We start from the raw sequence: 20,613 nt of genomic DNA on the forward strand, positions 1-20,613 counted from the left end.
AAACACTATCAAGCTGAAGATCAATTTCACCTATGTGTAATGAAATCCTTCACTAACATTGTTCCAGCAGGTTATAAAAAACAGCCTCGAGATTAACTCCCAGCTCACTCTTACTGCTTTGTTTATCAGTTTCTGCTTCTTGGCTTCCCTGGCTTTCATTGATTATATTCTTCACCATGTCTATGGATCTTTTTGTGCTTCACTTGTGTTTTCTAGTATTTTGAATCGCTTGCATTCTCTCCTGCACTATGAACTTGCTCGCTTTGCCTGACTATGCTTCCAGATTTCCCTTTGTGCCTCATGCCTTGTGTCTCAGGCTTCATATCCTGTTAAGACTCCAGCTATGGACTTCACTGTCTGCTGTTTGTTAATTTTTCTGCCTGCACTCAACAGCCTGCTAGTGTGTATGCCTGCATGTTGATTCACCCCCTGCCTGAGACCACTGTGCTCTGTCAGGATAGTGCAGCAGTGTTACACAAACAGTAAGAAGAATTCCATGTGTAACTCGGAATATAATTGGCTGAATTGACTGTCCAGGTTGGAACAAAAAACAGAAGACTTCAGGTCTTCTAGGAATAGAGGTGGAGATGCCTGATGCAGATCCTTCTTTGGTAGATTTACTGATATTTTTTTTTGTGCAGAGACTGGAGACTCAGGGGGTTAAATTATTTTGTGGGTCTAATGGAGCAACACCTTTCTGCACACTCTGAACCCTCTGCTCCAGCTTGAGTCTCCCAGTAATGACCGTCTTGTCGTCATCTGAGATCTTAATGAGCTGCATGATCATGGGTGTGAAGACCACAGTGGTCACTATCTGTTCTGTTTTGGGGAACGGGGGTGCACTTCACTGAAACAGGGCTTTCCTGGTGCATGAGGTTGGCAATCAAGCACCAGGGATCAGTTACATGTAATACGTTGAGTTAAATATCCTTCTAGTTTTACCCTCAAGTGTTCTGTATATTTAAGGGTGTTCCCTGATAGTTTGTTTTTTCACGTTGTCTTTACTATTGTTTCAAATTGTAAATGATCTTGCTGGCAATACTCACAATATCGGAAAAGGCAAATAAACAATCTCACCTGATTATCACATCAGTCAGATCCACAAGTTCCAAATCAAAACGTAGTTCTTCCAAAAGGGCAGCACAGTGGCACAGTGGTTAGCATTGCTGTCTTGCAGAGCTTGGGTCCTGGATTCAGTTCCTGGTGGGTTATCTCTATTGAGGTATGTATGTTCTTCCCATGTTTGTGTGGGTTTCCTCCATGTGCCCCAGTTTCCTCCCATAGTCAGAAGACATACTGGTAAGGTTAATTGGCTTCTGGGAAAACTGGGCTTGGTGTGAATGTGTGTTTCTGTCTGTTCTGCAATATATGTCCTTGTGTTTGTTGCTTGCTGGGATGGGTTCTGTGTCCTCTGCAACCCTATATTGAGTAAAAATGTTTAGAAAATGGAGGGATGGATAATCTGCCATCACCCGATTTTCCAAGGAAGGCACAGTTTTCTAGTCCCTGAGAAAAACTCCTGCTTACACTTGATCTTGATCAGACTGAGATTTTTTATAGGCTATTGGACTGTCTGACAGGAGTATTTATCCTAGTTTGGGCTGTGAAATTTAACAGTGTTAAGTTACTAAGATCACTTTTTCACGTCATCTGCAAAATGTTTTTTTTTAATAAAATAAATGAGGAATAAAGTGAGTAAATTGAGGACAAGTTCTGTTTTCAATGACAACTGAGAGACGTTTATATTGGGGGGGTGAACGAGCAATCTGAATGAAAGGTTTTGTTCAAGGGTCCAACAGCAGCATCCTCCTGAGGTCTAAACCTATTGCATTTATGTATTTATGTATTCATGCTTGGTATTGTTTAAATATTTTTGTAATGCCAAACACTTTGAGGTGTTTCCTTCTTTTGTGACATAATAATAGGATTGGCAGTTATCACTAACAATAATAGCAGATAATGAATTGATATTTGTTGGGAACTACAGTATCAAGCCCTTTTATTTTGTCTGGGTAAGACCTAGAACACAGATCATCAGTACTTTCAGTCTTATCAATTTTCTCAAAGATGAAAGGACAGAGTAGAAACTGAGCTGCAGAGTATATAGAGTGAGCTGAAGAGTTAGCAGTAAGACCCTGGATTATCAAGCTTCTAACCATCAAGTGGATTCAGTGTTTCTTTCAGTCTTTATCACAGTTTGACTTTGTTGAGTTACACTGCAATAGACTAATTAGTGCACATGAATATTAATAATTGTCTAGAGTCTTTAAAAGGGACCTGTAAGCTGATCTGGGTGCCAGAGAAAGAGAGACAGACTCTCAGAGCAGGTAGAAGAGAGTTAAACCCAGCCCTTGTGTCATGATGTAGACAGCAGTGTTAGAGGGAGAGGAGCCCCTGGAGACTCTTCTCCATCTGGGCTGTCCTGCCCTGGCCCAGCTGGAGGGCTCATCCTGTCTATGCAAATCCTCTCAGCGGCAGCTTCAGTTTCTCGCCACATCTTGTAATTTCGTAGCCAAAAATACCCCGGGGACAGTCTGAGCTGAGTACAGCCTGGCTGATTTGCCTAGCGTGGGGGAGATAGGGCTAGTTTAGGGAGGTATCATACTGTGGTGGTGTCAGAGATCTGCACCTGTTCAAGGACAGGAAAGCAAGAGAGCAGATCATGGGTAACTCCCAGTAACACTTTATATAAAAAGTCACTGAGGGCTTATAAATATTAACACATATTTCAGTAACTCTGTGCTTTAAGCATCTCCTATGAGGTGTGACCAATTTTACTGATGTACAGTAAAGTTGTGAGTTGTAAATGCATCGTGAAGACCTGTTTAATGCATTTAAATACATTTCTTAGTTATAAGTGATTACATTTAAATGTATTTACTAATAGTTGATAAACTGTATTGTAGCAACTATAATAGTACAGTAGCAATAATATCTGTCTATAAATGGAAACTGGATAATGAAATTGGACAATTTGTCATGCTCAGTCATTAGTAATGTGTGTGTGTATATATATGTATGGTGAAATTTTTGAGTGGGTCACACAGTGGTCAGCATTGCTGCCTCACAGGACTGGGACCCTGGGTTCAATTCTGGACCTGTGGTGGTATCTGTGTGAAGTTTGAATGTTCTCCTCAGGTTTGCATAGGTTTTCTCCAGATGCTTCATTTTAGCCCCACAGTCCAAAGACATACTGGTAATTCAAGTAGGCAGCTGTGTCAGCATGTGTAGGCTGCAAAGGAACAAGTAAAGGTTTAAACCTTTACTTATTCCTTTACTGTACTGGTAGATGACTTAGCTTCTGGGAAAACTGGCCCTGGTGTGTGTTTGCTGGTGTCCCACCTAGCATGTATTCTGCCCTGTGCCTGTTGACGGTGTTGGGATAAGCTCTTCCACAGCCCTGAATTGGGTAAAGCAAATGACAGGAAGTAAAAACACACAAAGGCATTTCCTGTTCATCACTCAATTGATACAGAATACTATTTAGAACACCTGAACATCCGACTGTGTTATTGCATACAGACTAGAGAACCTGAATCTTCAAAGGGAAATAGTCTTGGTTTGTGTGAAATCACTGAAGAGACATGGACATGTGAGTGTGTGTGAGTGAAAGAGTTACTGTAGCAGAAGAGTGTGAGTGAGCAGAGTTACTGTAGCAGAAGAGTGTGAGTGAGCAGAGTTACTGTAGGAGAAGAGTGTGTGTGACCAGAGTTACTGGAGGAGAAGAGTGTGTGTGAGCAGAGTTACTATGGGAGAAGAGTATGTGTGAGCAGAGTTACTGTAGGAATGACTGTGAGTGAGAAGACTTACTGGAGGAGAAGCAGCAGCACTCAGTTGAGATTGTGTGGAACAGCTAGAGGCGCTGATGGCATCAATCAGTCTCGTATTTTGATATAACTGAAAACAAGCTACTCCGGGCACTGTATCAAAATGGCTGCTGAAGAAAGGAAGAACAGACACAGCAAAAAGCACAGCTGCACAGGCTGGCAAGGTGAATTCAGTGAGCAACCAGCACACTCTCCCCTCTTTGCAATCCAGGTCAGAGGAGAGACACTCGAAAAAAGTAAAAGAGTTTACAGGCAGAGGTTGAAGACATTGTGTAGAGCACTGCCCTCTGCTGGATGATGATGATAACAGTGCTACATATCTGAAAATGATTTATAACCAATAATTAAACACTCTATTATTCTGCTGGTGATGTAAGTACAGATCTGTAACTTAGATATTTACTACCAGCAACACACGAGGATAAATACATTCTATAACACAAACACAACACACTTCTTGGGATTTAGGTGACTGCCTAGGGCCCTGAGCCTGTCAGGGTGCCCCCTCAATTTGCAACATGACATTTTCTTTAATCGGTATGTTCAAATGTTATGAATGCATTCAAAAATTGTTTTCATGCAAACACCACTTTCCTCATTGCACAGCACACAGTAAAAACTGCACCAGTCACAAGGAATCTCAGCCTTTCACATAGTCTGAGTTTCTTTTGACACTGAGCTGCACAAAGCAGTGCTAACAACGCAGGGACTTGACAGATTGTGAATGTGAAGTATACCAGTTGGCTAAAATGGTGTCTTTCAAAGAAAAATTAGCTGCCAACTGTAAGGGGTGATCTCTAAACTTTCTCTCCACTCTCTCTCAGCTCTCAGATCAGCTGGATCACTGATTGGTCTGTGAGTCAAGCTTTTAACCTCAGAGTCATTAGGGTTTTAATTCAAACTGACCCAGAGAAGGTTAAGATTAGAAGGTACTTAGTTGCTTACCTGGATACAATTCAATCCTGCTTCATTAAACCAAAAAACGTTTATCAACATATTTACACAAGCTGACCGGTTAATAGACTAAGCTTACTCTGTAACACACAGCAACCAGCTTTCATTGGAATTCTTTCTGGTATTTGAACAATCTTGTCATGGTAATGTCTTAGTTGAAGGAAGAAATAGGAGAGTTAACATAGGTTTATCACCATGATTCTGATGATCAAACACTGTGATCTTTAATTACAACTAACATGTAATGAAACATAACAATTTACCTTTTACTTGTCTTACAAACTATGTATATGTTGTAAGGTTTGAAATAAAAAAATGAGCATCAATCACACAGTGGGTCGACTACTATTGTATGAAGATGTAATTTATGATTTTGCCTTCAGAAAACCTAGGTGCTTTGATTTATAGAACACTTTTTCATAAAACTTTCTCACCTGCTCAGCCTTACTGATCTTACCTCCCTCCCCTCACAATGCACTTGTTTTTATTTTTTTCTGCTTAATTTCATATTTACTGTATTTCTAAAATTAATTTCTTCGAAGTTTCAGTGCAGTAATTTATTATTTGCTATAAATTTGAAGTAACAGAGATCCTGTTTATTATTGTTATAATTTTCCTTTCCAAGCTAAATTATGATATATTGGTAAAATGTTTGCTTCTTGTTTTTGTTTGTAAGGTATTCATTACTTATCTCAAGATTGTCTATATAATGTGATGTTAATATTTGAAAAATGTCCTATATATTTAGAACTAATAAAAACCTAAGATTAATAATTTATTCTTTGCATTAAAACAGGCATTAACACATGAGTCATCCTTTGCCTTAAAATTAGAAATCTTCATAATGCAGACATAAAGACTCAGGTCTGTGTGAAAGCTTCTCAAACAGTGCCCTCTAGTGCAGATTTGCAGATCAGTGTCGGTCTGTACTGCAATGTACTGAAAGGTCAGACTGATTCATCACATTACCTTCAACTGCTGTGCAGCAAACATTATGACTGTGAGAGATACAATTAAATCTGATCCAGGTGAAGTGTAGCCAAGTCATTCCATCTGGAAAAATTGGTATTGTCTTGTTCCAGGATTCATCTGAATGCAGCTAATTTACTTGAGGTTGAACAAACCGATCTTTACCATTTATTAAGATGATGGAGACTCCTGTGGAAACTATATTCCCCAGCAGCCTGTGGGAAAAAAACTACCTTCCTCAGTCAGCCAAATAGTTGATTTTAAACAATTGGTCAGATGGCAATTTAAAAAACAGGAAGAGGAGGCTTTCAAGAATGGTCATGTTACTCAGGTTGCTTAACATTTTTTTACTTTCACTCTTTGTCTCTAACCCTGGTCCTAGACAATCTAGATACTATTACAGGTCACCTACTGGAGTGTGAGCCTGGTCAGTACCTGGATGGGAGACCTCCTGGGAAAAACTAAGGCTGCTGATGGAAGAGGTGTTAGCGGGGCCAGCAGGGGGCACTCACCCTGCGGTCCATGTGGGTCCTAATGCCCCAGTATAGTGACTGGGACACTATACTGTAAACAGGCGCTGTCCTTCGGATGAGATATAAAACAGAGGTCCTGACTCTCTGTGGTCATTAAAAATCCCAGGGTGTTTCTCGAAAAGAGTAGGGGTGTAACCCCGGCGTCCTAGCCATATTTCCCCATTGGCTTTTACCAAACATGGCCTCTAATAATCCTGAATTCTGTGAATTGGCTTCATTACTCTCTGCTCTCCTCCCCACTAATAGCTGATGCGTGGTGAGTGTTCTGGCGTGCTATGGCTGCCGTTGCATCATCCAGGTGGATGCTGCACATTGGTGGTGGTGGAGGGGAGACCCCATTACCTATAAAGTGCTTTGAGTGTCCGGAAAAGAGCTATATAAGTGTAAGCTATTATTATTATTATTATTATTATTATTATTATTTTGACTTAAAATAAAATGCTTATAAACCCATTTCTACCCTGTGGAGATATGAGGAGTGTCCATATGATGATGGTGAAGAAAGTCATTGTTCCTGTGGGTTCTATTGCCATGAAGGGCAGCACTCAGTCATGAAGTGTTAAACTCACAGGGCTATAAACACTCCTAGAGCACTGAAGCATGTGCTGTGAATGTAAAGTGTATTTTCTATGCAAAATGTCTTCCTGGGTTCAACAACACTTGGTTTTGGTGTTGTGTGTTGTGACAGAGCAAGATGAGTATTGTTATTCTATTTTCACGCCTGTCTTCTTTCTAATTAAATAAATTAAGAAATTAGCAGTGGAATGAAACCTCAACCTGGAAGCTGTTTCAGAAAGCAAGATTATTCAGTCAACCTGTAAACTTTAGTGTATACTGTATGTTAGTAAATAATATAGTATGTTTTTTTGCTGACAAAATCTGGATTTTCAGTTTCATTAAGTAGGGTTAAATTGCATCCAATTAAATAACTATAGCAATAAATCTTCCAAAGTCAACATCCTCTGGGGCAGGTTAAGGCAGACTAGCCTGACTTTGTGGCAAAAAACAGTGTCCTGCAAAAAAAAATGTCATTTTTCTTCAGGGATCCAGTTCACATTTGAGCTTTGCACAGCAGATAAAGTGTAGCAATCACCAAAACAGTTTGCTAATAATTTTTGTTTGAAAGATACTATTTCAGCAGATAGAGTATACTTTTCATTTTCAATATCTTAAAATTATTCAAACATTATAGACCGAGCCACCTAAATGTGTATATTCACTTTTAACCCTACACTTTTCATTACTAAATAATAGTTTTAATTATTTCTCAAAATATTTAAAATGCAAGTGATCTCCAATATCCTATAAACCCAACCATTAAGTTTGTTATCACAGCAGCAAAACTATTTTGAATAAACATTCTTTTGCACACTGCTTGTGCTGACTTGTATTTAGTTGTATGTTATTTAACTTTGTTGCTGCTGCTGCTGTTTTGTGTTTATGGTTTGGCGTTTCCTTAATGTCTTTGTATTGGAGCATACATGCAAATAAGCAATACATTACAGTTGTGCATATGACAAATAATCTGAACTGAGAATAGCATGATGCTGACAACAAAGACAAACTGCACAACGGGTGTATTATACATTTTTTTACCAGCAAAATCAAAATACAGTACCACTGACTATATATCACAAGACACAAGTGTTTTCAACAGTGTGTTTCCTAACCTGATACAAAAGAATAAAGCAAATTGATCTTTTTAATAGGCATATTTATGTTAGCATTTTAGTTTAAGGAAGCTCCAAACTCCATCAATATTGCTCCAGAATCCATCAATTCTCCAGCAAATTACAATTGCAAAAGCAAACATTTGCCAAAATCCTTAAAAAACAATTGTCCCCTACTTTGAAAGAAAAAAGAGATTAGAGTAAAACTCAAGTAAGTTCATGTTGTAAAAATAGTGCAATTGCGTGAGTTTACTTTGTCTGTAAGGAAACAATCAGTAGAAAATCAAGGAGTCTTCACAAGGATTTAAAACACATGAAAGACATTTATTGATGTGTACATAAAATATTCAAAATATCAAGCTGATACAGAAAATATATATTGTATAAAAACAGGAATATTACATTCATATAGCATTGGTTACACTCACTACCTCATCAGTCTCCTTAAAATAATCAACATTCAGGCACATAAATTAAATTGATATTAACGTTCCCAAGAGTGAATATTGAATTATACTCATCTACAACTGTGGATTCAAAACTCCCACACAGACGAATGAGGAAAAGTCAACTGGGTCTGTCACAGCGCTGTCCAATCCATGCTCTTCTGGCTTGGTGCCACTCCAGTCCTGAGGCAGCTCAAGGTATCAGGGAGAGAGACAAGGATCCTGCTGTTGCCTCACACACGCTGACAGTTGATTCCATCAAATGGATTGTCTGGCTAACATCGAGATGAACTGGGGCAAGTCACACATTAAAGTGTAGAAGCTCGGTTTGCTCCTGGCGTAGCAGCTACTGCTGGATAATGCTCTATTCAGGCCTGTCAACAAAATGTCCAACCGTATTGCTCCGGTGATCAATTGGATACACGGTAGTAGCTAGCTGGTCTCAAAGTCCTGCTGCAGGCTAGACCTCAGACAGAATTCTGTCTTCACATATGGGCTCACCCTTTAATTCTAACTCAGCAGTTTGGGAAAAAGTTTAAGCACCAAAGTTTAGACAGCAAGTGTGGCAGGCACATGGTTATGTTGTCAGTTAGTCAGGTTGGTCCAGCAGAGAGAGGAGAAAATATGATTGGTGATTGGTCAAAAAGATACCGGGTGAAGTGTGTACCCACACCCTCCAGCATTCTGATTGTTTGATCCGATTGTTGGATGATTGACCGTGCCCTGTGACTTTTAGGATTATCTCCAGATAGTCTGTGACTATGTGCCTCTGCCATACATTCCAACACCAGCAGTGGACATCGATCAAAAAGGAGTATTGACACGGATCTGGACTGTCCTGGGAAAGATCCTTATCCAAAAAATAAGCTAATCTCCCTCACTTGCTTACACAAAGACCAGAAGATAATCTTGTGGTTGACAACAGAGAGGGGACTCTTTTGCTGTTTTCCTGTGACAGCAGGAAGCTGTTTGGTCCAGACACACAAAGAATTTTAGAAATACTTAATAATACTCAATTCTAAGTGAGATAATAGACTTTGTCCTTACACTATAAATAATAAAAAACTGTAAATATTATAGCATTCCACCTCTCTCCTTCATATTTGTTTTTTGTATACCTCCTCCACCCGATCTCCACCTTTGCCGCTACCCCTTGGCTAATGCCTCTCTCTGCATGGGGGTCCCAGCCTCCTCGTCCTGTGTCCCACAGCTTGTCCCTCGGTCAAGTAGATTAAACAACATTTACTACAACAAAAACACTCAATGAAAATTTTTAAATACACTTCATTCTTGGGGGGTTTTATTCCTTGTGAATGTTGTTTTGGCTAACACTACAATTTAACTTATGCCGATATAAAAATAATCATTTTTGCATGCATAGCTGTCATTTTTATTACAATAATTCTATCATGATCCATGTGTTTTGCTGTAGTTTAATAGTCTACCAGCACATGCTTTAGCCTGGAAATGTATGTGTTTGATTATTATTATTAAGCTTTTTTCTGCAGTAAGAAAGACTAATATTTTCATCCAGTGAGGTCAGTTTTCTGGACATGGTCCTCTATCTATTTATTGTAATGAGTGTCTATTCATTATAAAGAGTACAGAGAATTGTCAAAGCCCAAAAACAAAGGCTGACAAAGAGCTGAAGGTTTTCTCTGTGAAGCTTGTTTCTTCTGGAATGACAGGGTGCTGTTAGTCACATGTGGGTCAGCGTCATGGATGATCTGCAACAGAGAACAGAGTTTCTGCTTAGAAGGAGTGCTGGTCAAAAGCTTCCTTTTTATATATCCTCCAAAACATATAAGCAAGGAAAACACTAAACTGTGATTTCACTTAAATCTAATAATAGCTGAAACATGTTTTGTCCACATTCTGTCACAAGAGAGCCAAGAGAAGAAGCGCGTAAGATCGTTTATATTTAGAAACGCTCTGAGCACTAACAGGATAGTAAAGATATAAAATATTTTTTTCCTACAAAGAGAGTAGTTGGATGCTCTTAGGAGTGGTGTAGCAGATACCTTGATTCTAGGCTGTTAGTGAGCTTCTAACTCAACACCCTTGCAGCCGCATGAGGAATTCTTAAAGTTGAGTACAAATCGGTCTCATCTGCAGCTTCTAATGCAGGTGCCATGTTCTCTCTCTGTTGTGGAAGGGTAAAGAAGAAAAAAATAAAGGTGAGCTTACAGCGAGGCTTTTAGAGAAGAAAAATTCTGCTCTGCTGTGCCATACAGTTAATTTATATAATCAGGAGCTCAACTTTTTAAAGGTGAGCAGCAGTATTCTGAATCTTATTGAATAATCTCCAACTAGCCAGTTTAAGAATATACAGATGCAGCCATTCAAAGTGCGTGGTACAGACACGTACCGAAGGTAATTGGCTACGGCATTGCGCATCGTGAGGTGCGGCATCACGCAAAAAAAATCGTTTGCCCAGCCACTATTGTTGTTATTGTTTTTATCCTGTAAAGCGCTTTGAGGAGCACAGCTTTCTCACCACTTTCTCACCTTCTCACCACACCATCCTTACACAAAGCAGAAACTGATTGTATTTTCCGATGACATACAAAAGCAAAGATTACATATTTTAATCGTCTTTTTTCTGAACCAGGGAAAATCTGATCATGTTTCTCTATAACAATAATAAAAAACTTTATTTTACATATCACCTTTAAAAGTGGCACCTCAAAACAATACAGTAGATGTAAACCACAGGTTACAAAGTAAATACCCAGACAAACGCAAACTCATTTTTAATAAAATGCTTTCATTCATTCAACAGAGAGAGAGCGTAAAACCTGAGTGTAACAGCTGTTCCTTTTTCTGATCACTCATTCTCTGGATAAACGTCTAGCCTGTCCAGTTCTTTGTTTTCTTTGTTGCCGATTATGCCTGCTGCGATCCACTCCTACCCTCACACCTAAAGAAGACTATTTTAAATTTCTTTGCGCATCCTTAAGGTGATATCTATGGAAGCCCGTTTCCGCCAGGGAGGAAAAAAAAAACGCGCTATGCTATCTCAGAATTGCGACTTAGTAACTCAGAATTCCGACTTAGTAAGTCAGAATTCCGACTTAGTATCTCAGAATTGCGACTTAGTATCTCAGAATTGCGACTTAGCAACTCAGAATTCCGACTTAGTATCTCAGAATTCCGACTTAGTATCTCAGAATTGCGACTTAGTAAGTCAGAATTCTGACTTAGTATCTCAGAATTGCGACTTAGGAAGTCAGAATTCCGACTTAGTATCTCAGAATTGCGACTTAGTAAGTCAGAATTCTGACTTAGTATCTCAGAATTGCGACTTAGGAAGTCAGAATTCCGACTTAGTATCTCAGAATTGCGACTTATTAAGTCAGAATTCCGACTTAGTATCACAGAATTGCGACTTAGCAACTCAGAATTCTGACTTAGTATCTCAGAATTGCGACTTAGTATCTCAGAATTGCGACTTAGCAACTCAGAATTCCGACTTTATATCTCAGAATTGCGACTTAGCAACTCAGAATTCCGACTTTATATCTCACATTTGTGACTTCGAAATAGCCGTATTCCATTGTCTGTCCTTTTGTTATTGTAACGGATTCGGGTTCTAGGGATTGTGCCCTCGCCGCTCCCACCCTAGTTCGTACCTCGCTGCACTGGCTCGAACCTGAGTCTTGCCAGCTGAGCTAAAGAAGACCTTCTTTTTTAAGTAAAAAAGGACATACAATGGAAATACGTAAAAAGTATGTTTCAGCTTTTATAATTGTGAATTCTTCTGGATGTGAAGTGCCTATTTCTGTATCTTATTTCATATTCTGTCTACGTAAATAAAAACTATTTTAAAAAGCCCACCGTGCACTATTCCATCCGGGTACTATGGAAGCCTCACTGGCGGAAATGGGATTCTATAAAAATTAGTGTAATTAATTTGATTTTTATCAGGGCACTGTACAGGACAAGTCTTCAGGCTTATAGATCCTATGATCCTGTACGATTCATGAAAATAGTGTAACGGAACGGCCGACATACAGGTTGTACGATCTGGTTGCAGTACACCACCCTCCCCTGCGCATAACAGGGATGCTGGCCGCCAGGGTTAAAGAAAATGAGCCAGTGCAGCGAGGCACGAACAAGGGTGGGAGCGGCGAGGGCACAAGCCCTAGAACCCGAATCCGTTACAATAACAAAAGGACAGACAATGAAATATGGCTATTTCGAAGTCACAAATGTGAGAGTTGCTAAGTCGCAATTCTGAGATACTAAGTCGGAATTCTGAGTTGCTAAGTCGCAATTCTGAGATACTAAGTCGCAATTCTGAGATATTAAGTCAGAATTCTGAGTTACTAAGTCGCAATTCTGAGTTGCTAAGTCGGAATTCTGAGTTGCTAAGTTGCAATTCTGAGATACTAAGTCGGAATTCTGACTTACTAAGTCGCAATTCTGACTTACTAAGTCGCAATTCTGACTTACTAAGTCGGAATTCTGACTTGCTAAGTCGCAATTCTGAGATGCTAAGTCGGAATTCTGAGGTGCTAAGTCGCAATTCTGAGATACTAAGTCGGAATTCTGACTTACTAAGTCGCAATTCTGAGATACTAAGTCGGAATTCTGAGATACTAAGTCGCAATTCTGAGATACTAAGTCGGAATTCTGAGATACCATAGCGCGTTTTTTTTTTACTCCCTGGCGGAAACGGGCTTCCATAGATATCACATAAAGGTAAAATAATGTTTTTTTTATTGTTGTTATAGAGAAACATGATCAGATTTTCCCCGGTTCAGAAAAAAAGATCTAAAGTATACTAGTTAAGGAAAATAAATCTTAACGGGGAGAAAGCTATGTTGAAAGTTTATTAAGATACTTAGAAGACAAAGATATCAATTTATTTTAGTCAAAATTGTATATATCACCTTTAAAAGTGGTATCTCAAAGCAAAGTAAATACCCAACACTGATTGTACCCATCTGTCATGCTAATAAAACACCTTGAATTGAATTGAATTGAGGGAGAGAGGGGGGGAGGGCGACATAACCAGGACACAAGGCAAATAAGATACACTCCACAGGCATTCACAACAGCAACATATGAAACGTTTGTACATATAGTTAAGTAATCTTAAGTGCTCAATGTATTTAAGGGACTTAAAAGTAAAAGGAGATGCTTTATATTGCTTGACTAATTTTAAAAACTAAGTTATAAATGCAGATGCTCCCTCGGTGCCGCGCCGGGTGTAAATATCAAAATATACATTTGTCCCGGGCAGAGGCCGAAGAGCGCCCGGCTGAGGTGTGGGGAAGAGTAGGACAGGAGTGAAAGGCGAGGTTTAGGAAGGCGTACAGTCTGGGCAGGTATAGATTACACTTTTCTAAAACGCATTTGAAAAATAAAAATGATTACAATCTAATCCTTCCACATTTGATCCCATTATAAATCTAAACGGGTAGAAAGTCTGAATATGCTGAAAGTTTATTAAGATACTTAGAAGACAAAGATACTGTATCAATTTATGTTGCATTAGCCTGATTATGATAAAAAAAACATATAATTAAACACGTGTTTGCGATTTGAATCAAATCAATATAACGTTTATATTGTAACGCATACTGTCCAGCCTCCATTTCTCTATAAAAATGTACTCTATCACTCACACACACACACACACACACACACACACACACACACACACACACACACACACACACAATAGAAGCAGAAGCAGGGACCGTTGTCAGAAGGGAAGAAGGTGACTATTCATTGTTATCAAAAATGACTTCGAATCGATGTTGTGATATTTTGAAATAAAAAAGTCAATTGATTGTCCATAATATTGCTATTCTATTTTTTCGAAGAAATGTTTGTTAAAAGAGAAGTCCAGCACCAGCTGGATTTGAACACACAACCCAACAGTTAGTAGTCAGGCATGTAGACCAGTAGACTACAAGGGAAGTCACATGAAAAAAGAAGCGAAACAGCCCTACACAGCCCTGTCGCAGTACACTAATCATATCATTATTAAATTCTTTAGATATGCGATTCCATATTATATTCCCTTTTAATCAAATTCTAAAAGTATGCTTGTTGAATCCGGTATCTCTTTAGTTAAAGACTTCGATGCTTAAAATGTTTAGGGAGAAATGGAATACTGGTGTGTAGTTTTTCTTTAAAGTACCAAGACCAGCCATATGCTGTATATTTATGTTCCAAAATTAATATCGTTTATGGCCTTCACACACGTTACAGTATGCTCCTATTCTTTTTATGCTCAGCTATTAAGATTTCCCTTCAGTGGTTAAATTCAATATCTACAACGGGCACAGTAAAGACGTTTACTGTAAGTCTTTCTACGACAGACCAAGGGACCACGAGTGCCCCTGTCGGTCAACCATTCATGTACCGCGGTACCCCGCGTCATCTTGCGTGATGCCGCACCTCACGATGCGCAATGCCGTAGCCAATTACCTTCGGTACGTGTCTGTACCACGCACTTTGAAGTCTTTCTACGACAGACCAACTGTCGGTCAACCAATCACGTACCGCGGTACCCCGCGTCATCTTGCATCATGATGCGCGACGCCGTAGCCAATTACCTCAGGTACGTGTCTGTACCGTGCACTTTGAATGGCTGCATCTGTACTGAAGTCTGAAACAGAATATGAGAAAAGGAGATTATTAATATTACAGAATTACTCTAGGCTGATGGCAATATCACTGTCATAACACTTCTCCTGTCATTTTGACTCTCTACTTTGACTCTCTACTTTGGATGAGTCGTTGCTGCGCTCTTGGGGTAATTTTGGTCAACTGGCCCCTCCTGGGATGGTTCACCACTGTTCCATGTTTTCGCCATTTGTGGATAATGGCTCTCACTGTGGTTCGCTGGAGTCCCAAAGCTTTAGAAATGGCTTTATAACCTTTTCCAAACTGATAAATCTCAATTACTCTGTTTCTCATTTGTTCCCATAATTTCTTTGGATCGCAGTATGATGTCTAGCTTTTGAGGATCTTTTGGTCTACTTCACTTTGTCAGGCAGGTCCTATTTAAGTGATTTCTTGATTGAGAACAGGTGTGGCAGTAATCAGGCCTGGGTGTGGCTAGAGAAATTGAACTCAGCTTTCCAAAGATGTGATAAACCACAGTTGATGTATGTTTTAACAGGGGGAGCAATCACTTTTTCACACAGGGCCATGTGGGTTTGGATTTTTTTTCCCTTAATAATAAAAACCTTCATTTAAAAACTGCATTTTGTGTTTCCTTGTGTTATCTTTGTCTAAAACTTCAATTTGTTTGACGATCTGAAACATTTCAGTGTGACAAACATGAAAAAAAATTAGAAATCAGGAAGGGGTCAAACACTTTTTCACACCACTGTATATACAGTATATATTTTATTGAAGTTCAGTTTGTTTGTGTGCCTCTTCAGCCTGGACTCCTGTGATGGTCACTGCCACTGCCACTGAAATGCTCTGGGATCCCAGTCCGACGGGTAGTTGCAAGATAGATCAGGAGTTTAGGAGCTTTTCCAGCTTTCTGTTGGTACCAGCTGAGGCGATCATTATTGTACACTGCAGGACTGGTCTTACAGCTAACAGTGACTGTCTGTCCTGGAGCAGTCAATATTGTAGGAGCGTGGGTCACAAAAATCTGTCCACTAGATTCTGAAAATGAAGAAAACATTGCAAAAAGTGGGAAAGTATTGAAAATACCAATTTATTCTGTAAATCAGTAATACATTATATGATAGACATACAGTATGAAAACAGAATAAATTAATAAGATATTTATTATGATGCTTTAATATTTTTTATTTTTAAATTAACATAAATCTTGATTTCTTCTTCACATAATACAAAAATGTTTTAAATTCTATAAAATATCCAAACCCATTCCTACCCTGATCAGTGATGAGGAGTGTCCAGATAAATATGATGAAGAAAGTCATTGTTCCTGTGGGTTCTGTTACCATGAAGCGCAGCTCTCAGTCTGGAAGTGTTAAACTCACAAGGCTATAAACACTCCCAGAAGTGTCTTCTATGCAAATTATCTTTCTGGGTTAGGCTGCACTAGTAGCCAGTCAGTGCTAGAAAAACAGGCTTGGTGCTGCGTGATGTGACAGAGCAAGATGAGCAGTTTAACATTAACACTCCCAGGACAGCAGGACTAGACAGAAAGCAGCTTTATAAGGAGCAGAGGATTATACACAATCAGCTGAGTCCAACTTGAATGGAGTGTGGAGAGTCTGGTTAAAGCAGTACTTGGTTTTGTGTGTTCAGGTACAGCAGGATCAATAGTTGAACTAAAAACGTATTTTACAGAGACTGAAGCATGCAAATGCACATATTAAAAACAGTCATGCAACCCACATTTTATATAAGTTTACACTGTCACAAATCCACTTATCAGCTATGTCCGCATTTCACCCAACATAGCTGGAATGGGGTGGAGTGCAGAAAATCTGGTTAAAACTGCACTTGGCTCTGTTTGTTCAGATGCAGCACAATTACTAACTGCACTGACTTAAACACTCTTAATACTTTTGGGGCAATACAAGAGAGGCAAAATGTTCAGTTCAGATCTGACAAAATACCTTGTTATATGTTTGTGGTCCCATGGGACATTCCTCACAGTGTTGAAGGAAAGACATGTTTTATCTATGGGGCTGGAGAGACACTGAAAACTTATTTTAATGTTCATGGGGAGTGTGCTCTCTCTTTGCATGACAGTCTTCTGTTCTTCTATATAACCGACAGTTGAAGGGGTCAGTCCTCTTTCTCAATTGTGTCTGTATTAAAACCTCAAACATTCAGACCCTCAGGTCTAAAGTTTCCAACTCCCTCCCTCTCCTCTTTCTATTCTCTCTTTATTTTTGTATCCAGGTTCCCAACTGGGGGGTAAGTGAAGCTCACTTCTCCAACATCAGGATTCAGGGCCAACATGAACAGTTTAGCATGAACACTCCCAGGACAGCAGGACTAGACAGAGAGCAGCTTTATAAGGAGCAGAGGATGAGATACAATCGGCCGAGCCCTTACTCCACTCAACACAGGTGGAATGGAGTAGAGAGTGGAGAGACTGGTTGAAACTGCCTTGCTAAGATATAGCAGGATTATTAATACCCAGTGAGTTTTAAAGGTTAAACGCACTACAGGAATTAAAACAAAAATTGAACCCAACTTTTTATTGAAGTAATTTTTTTATAGCAGAGGTTGAAATGTAGAAATGCACAGTTACAATGTGTTATGCGCCCTGATAAACCATCATATATTTAAGAATGATGTGTGTAATTATATTAATTCATTTTGGCATCTTTTACTAAAATCTGTTCTCTAGATCTTCTATACCTGGAATACCTGGAGTAGTGGTAGCAGTAGTTAGAACTCTTCTTAATCCTCATCTTCAGTCAATGTTACAGCTCTGCTTAGTGTGGGATTATAGGCACTGTAGCACTGGTGCTATGTATTTACTTGTACAAGCAGGCGCTGGAAGTGTTCCTCATACTGTGATAATTGAAAAAACTTAACAATATGAATACTGAAGATTAATGGTGTATCTTACTCTAACCCTTGCTAATCATTGACTTTTAACTTCATGTACTGTAAGGGGTATACAGTATGATCACCAGCTATAATTCCAATGCATGCATATTTTGGACGAGTTGATCAGTATCATAGCATAGTCCTTTACATTAAAGAGATCATAGTAATGACTATGCAGTGGGTGTAAAGCCATGGATTCAGCAATTATTCATGATTATCATTGAAAAGTATTAGTGTGAATACATTCTGTTCACCCTGGGCCTTTGGTGTCATTTTATTCTCAAAGTCCTTCTTATTGATCCTCTTGTGTATGTTTGTAACCAGCACTGGGGAAGTTAGACAACAGTTGTTAAAAACAATTAATTAGTGAATGAATTAAATTAATTACATTATATTAAATGAAAGGTGAGATTCACTTTACAAAACATCTTTTTGTTTCTGGGTTCATTCTATCCCACAGTCTGCATCCCAAGAAACCCTCAGAGATGATTCAGGTCAGGTACATGGGAATAAGCATTGAATATCTGTGTATTGAAAAGACAGAATAAAATCAGAATAAAATTTGAAAAAAAGTAAATTTTTGAAAATCTAAATTTTAAAAAATAAAGTTGCTTCATGAAACTCTGAAAAGTAAATAGGGAGCAGGAACTTGTTTGTCACATCGATTTATCAGCACAGCTCTTTTCCCGAGACAAGAAAGAAGAAAGTGAAGCTCCACTGGAACCCAGAGGTGAAGATTTGAAAATTGGGGAGGGGGGTTTAGGGAAAAATCAAAGCATGGTTTGAAACAGGGATGACCAACATCCACCCCGAACACAAGCTCCATGGCTTGGTAACCCAGACATTTAAGTTTCAAGGATACTTTTTGCGGAGCAGCAGCAGCAAAGAGAGGACATTAGTTAGCCAATATGATAAAAATGACTTCTTTTTTGTTTTTTGTTTAGCACATTTGAACATTTTCAAAAACTGTCCAATCCCTAGTTTGTCAGGCATTTTTTTTCGCCGTGGGAGTGCTCCCACTTGTGCTGGTTTTAGTGCCTGCTGCCAGGATATTACCCCAGCGCTTTGTCATTAAAATTGGGTTTCCAATAATGTGGAAGTGAACTCTTGTTTTCATGTCTACTATAACAGACATACTGTAATCTCCCTTGCTTTTAACCAAGCATATCATAATTTCTAAGAATGAAAATGATTTAAACTATGTGACACTATCATTCAACGAGAGCACAAAATATCACAAGGATCCTGCAGAGTGCAACAAAGACAGCAAAAAAAAGCCTATGCAATTGATTTGATTGACAGTTATTTATCAGTCAGCGCATTGATATTTCTTTATCACACAGTAAAATGTCAAAATTCCTTCCAGGGTGTGCGTATATCAGAGAATATAACACAGCTTCAAAAGTGTGTCAGCCAATTAGATTTCAGGACCGGAACTATCTTTCTTATAATTAGAATTAAGGTGCAATTAAAGATTTCAAATAATCTTTGTGTACCTTGACCATATAACCTGGTGCCTGCCTGTGTAAATACTCTACATAGGAATGTAGCTAAAACGCTTGTTATCCTTATGATCTCAGCCTAAGAATGACCTGGTGGTTTTCACATGTGGGAAAGTAAGAGAGATGACTTTGTCTTCTGGATAACGATCCTTCCTACAACAGAGGCGATCTAAACTCCCATGATGGATGTCCTCTGCTAGTGCCTGGATGTCTAGTTGAGAGCCATAGGTACATCTGGATCTGATCTTTAAAGTCACAGGGCACGTTCAATCACCCAAAGGAAGATCCACCGATGAGTGACCTTTAAGGTGGGCCCTAGTGGTATACCTGATGGCATCTCAGACAATCACCAACTTCTGATGCGATACTACAAAACTGTAACTCAAGTCATTTTCCATTGGTTAACTCACTGACTCAATCTCTTCATCTAAACTGGCAAACTGAATTTTCAACCATGGGACTGCAAGCAGTCCGAGTCAGGACTTAAACTTTTCTCAGAGAAGCCAGGCTGAGAGAGTGTGTCAGTAAAGTGCAGAATTCCAAGATATTCTTCCTGAAACAGAAGAAATATTCTGTTTGTAAACCCAACGCTATCTTCGACGATCAACAAAATCAGACAGCTAGACTCTTTGTCGACATCCAGAATATCCAAGCACACACTGAATAAAAACTATAACACGGAATGACCTAAGTTCCTCTGTTGCCTACCTTGCAGATATCTAGAGGAAAAACTGTGCACAAACTGCTTTAAAAGACCAAAGTAAAATATCATTATTCACATCATAATTCTCAAGAGGTGTGCTATTATTCCAAACACAGATTTGATGTTTAGTTCATGATAGTTAATGCATATTCACTTGTGTCTGAGAATATGAATATGATTTAGTTTTACGAGACTGATACAACCTACGAGCTAGACTGTAAAACATTATCATCTCTGCATATTTTAACTCTGAAATTATTAACTCTTTTCTTTGTAATCCCCTTGTAATCAGTCATTCATATCACAGCAGATCATTTCTCAGATGTATTTTGTTACGCTTGTTTGTTATGCACGTATTGATAATACTGTATTAATAAACTGTATGTTGTTTATTCGGAATTCCTGCATGAGACTGTAAATTATGATGTTTGATTGGTTTCTAAAAGTCGTCAAATTGTCACGGGAGCTGGTCCTGACTCCCAGGTAGTGC

General features: G+C 39.0%; 1 long non-coding RNA gene across 1 annotated transcript; it reads right to left on the reverse strand.

Annotated features, from left to right (window-relative positions):
- Positions 1 to 15,738: 15,738 nt before the first annotated feature.
- On the reverse strand, positions 15,739 to 16,425 carry LOC138224125 (uncharacterized). The gene is made up of 2 exons (XR_011182467.1): positions 16,276 to 16,425; positions 15,739 to 16,040 (listed from the first exon to the last, which is right to left on the reverse strand). It is a non-coding gene; the product is annotated as an uncharacterized lncRNA (long non-coding RNA).
- Between the last annotated feature and the right edge of the window lie 4,188 nt (positions 16,426 to 20,613).

This window comes from Lepisosteus oculatus, chromosome 18 (genome assembly GCF_040954835.1).
Source record: "Lepisosteus oculatus isolate fLepOcu1 chromosome 18, fLepOcu1.hap2, whole genome shotgun sequence".
Taxonomy (NCBI): Eukaryota; Metazoa; Chordata; class Actinopteri; order Semionotiformes; family Lepisosteidae; genus Lepisosteus; species Lepisosteus oculatus.